We start from the raw sequence: 3,090 nt of genomic DNA, 5'->3' as shown, positions 1-3,090 counted from the left end.
AAGGGCCACGGGCTGGTCAATGGTAGAAGCTCTCTGGCTGGTTGACGTATTTGGTATGCGAACTTCTGACATTTCTCGCACTTCTTGACATATTTCTCTGAATCTGCTTGCATGTATAGCCACCAATATCCTTGTGAAATTGCTTTGTAGGCCAATGATCTTCCCCCTTGGTGGTTTCTGTAGACGCCTTCATGTATTTCGAACAAAAATGCCTCGACCTTACTGGGATAGACACATTTCAGGTAAGGTTCTGTGAAGGATTTTTTGTACAATGCTAGTGATGGAGAGAGCCAAAATTGCTGTGGTTTTGCTCTAATTTTGTTGGCTTCTTTCTTTTCTTTAAGCAAGATGCCATCTTTTAAAAATACTATGATGAGGTCCATTCAGGAAGGGCCTAGTTCGACACAACATGCCTCGGATGCTTCGGGTTCTTCAATACTTGGTTTGGGTAGGAAGTCGATCAGTAATGGGTGTGGGATAAATGTATCTTCCATTGATGCAAAGCCAGCCAGCTCGTCTGCTCTACTATTTTTCTCTTGGCCGATTTGCTTTATCCGGACTACTTCAAACTTTATGACCTCCTTTCTGACTAACTCTTGGTACTTAGCCATCTTACCATCTTTTGCCTCGTAGTCGCCTGAAATCTGGTTGACTACCAGCTGGAAGTCACCGTACACCATTAGCTCGGTGGCCTTCATATGAAGTGCTGATTTTAGACCTGCTAGCAATGCTTCATACTCTGACTCGTTATTGGATGCTGGGAAGCCAAGGTTGACTATTTGTTCAATTGTTAGTCCATCCGGTGAGATAAGGACTATGCCAAGTACTGCACCGTACCTGTTGGATGCTCCATCCACGAAGAGTTTCCATATCTCTCCGACGAATAGCTTTCAGCAAGTAGAGGGATCGGATGATGTCTTGGGATCAGGGGTGTTACTGATGTTTTCTTCCAGGTCGATGTTCGCTGTCGGGATTTGATCTTCACTGTCTGACTGCCTCAAGCCTTTACTTTTTGGTGAGTCCTTGCTAAGGATAGTATGATCTGTTCCTCCTTCCCTATCCTCTAGCTTCTATGGCTTGCTATGCAGCTGGGCGTCCTGCCTTGGGGGCTACTCAGTTCCCGCGACACTTTCCCCCATTCTTTTGGTTGCCCTAGTTAAATCGATTGGGCAGACATGATGACTTCCTGGCGTGAAATTGGCCACAAAGTCTGCCAAAGCTTGGGCTTTTATTGCGGTGCTTGGTTGAAACTTGATATCGAACTGCCCTAACTCCACTGCCCATTTCAAGATTCGTCCGGAGAAATCCGCCCTCTCAAATAAGGCCTTTAAAGGGAAAGCCGTTAGGACAATCACGGTGTGAGAATGAAGATAGTGTGGCAACTTTCTTGAAGCCATCATCAAGGCTAAGGCCAGCTTTTCCAACGGTAGGTACCTTGTTTCAGCGCCTAACAAGGTCTTGCTAACATAAAAGATAGGCAGGTGTTGTATTTCTTCCGCTCTGACCAACACTGCGCTGACTGCATGCTGTGAAACTGCTAAGTAAAAAAAGAGCTCTTCTCCTGGTACCAGGGTTACTAATAACGGAGGAGAGGTCATGTAGTCTTTCAAGCTTTCTAGGGTGCGGTTACACTCATTATCCCACTCAAATTTGGCTTCAGTGCCTGGAAGAATGGTCAACACCTGTCTGACGATCGACTTATGAACCTGTTGAGCACGACTGCTAAGCTAGTGAGATGCTATACTTCTTTGACTGTGTTGGGCCTCTCATGATCTTGGATGGCTTTCATCTAAGAGGGATCAGCTTCTATACCCCGGTTGGTCACTAGAAAGCCTAAGAATTTGCCTGACCCTACGCCGAATGCGCACTTAGATGCATTTAGACACAATTTGTGGGACTTCAAAATTTGAAACATTTCACCTAGGTCCCTGAGATGGTCCTTCTCATCTTTGTTTTTGACCACCATGTCATCTATGTAAGCCTCCATTGTTTTGCCTAACAATGGTTCAAATATTGGTGACCATCCATTGGAATGTAGCCCCTGCGTTCTTTAGGCCAAAGGACATGACCTTGCAACAGTATAGTCCTCTGAGTGTTGTAAATGACGTGACCCCCTGGTCCGGTTTGTACATAGTGATTTGATGGTAATCCCGATATGCATCAAGAAAGCTAAGTCAGCTATGCCCCGCCGTCAGGTCCACCAATTGGTCTATCCGTGGTAGGGGAAAACTGTCTTTTGGGCACGCTTTGTTAATTATTTTGTAGTCCACGCAAACGCGTCATTTGCCGTTCTTCTTTGGTACTATTACAGTGTTGGAGATTCACCCGGGATAGTGTACTTCTCTGATGGCTCCTGCCTCCAGCAAGTTTCCCACTTCCTCTGCCACTATCTCTGTGTGGTGGAGTGCTGATCGGCGAGTTCGCTGAATAATTGGTCTGGCAGTTGAATGGACATTAAGTTGATGGCAGATGAAATTTAGGTCAATGCCAGGCATGTTGTATGGTGTCCAAGAAAACACTTCGATGTTAGAGGTTAAGAATTCCATGACCTCTATTCTCTCAGTGTTGGACAAAGACGAGTCGAGCAAAAAGAACTTTTCTGGGTTCGTTTCATCTATCCTTACCTTTACCAAGTCTTCCACTGCCTTCTGTTCGGCTGCTTTGCCGACATCTGCAAACATTTCGTTGCTTTTTGGCTCCTCTACCATCTGTACAAACCCTTTTACAGCTTGATTGTCGTTTACCTTGACGAAGCACTATTTTGACATGATTTGGTCTCTTAAGACTTCTTCAATCACTCCGGTTTCGTTAGGGAACTGTAATAAATGATGGTAGGTTGATGCCACCGAACACATGGCATGCAACCATGCTCTTCCCAAGATTATGTTGTAGGTGGAAGGGACCTTCAATACCCAAAATTCCACCTATTTCGTCATTGTTCCTGCATTGACTGGCAGAATTATCTTGCCGACTGGCCATTCTGGCATTGAGTTGAAACCGAAGAGGGGAGATGTCGCAGACGCCAAGTCTTTGTCCTCAAATTTTAGTTGTTTGAAGGTCTTGTAGTACATTATCTCGCATGAGCTTTCT

This window comes from Camellia sinensis, chromosome 12, assembly GCF_055761805.1.
Source record: "Camellia sinensis isolate YWXY chromosome 12, ASM5576180v1, whole genome shotgun sequence".
Lineage (NCBI taxonomy): Eukaryota > Viridiplantae > Streptophyta > Magnoliopsida > Ericales > Theaceae > Camellia > Camellia sinensis.
The sequence above is the reverse complement of the archived record's forward strand: the minus strand, read 5'-3'. Positions refer to the sequence as shown.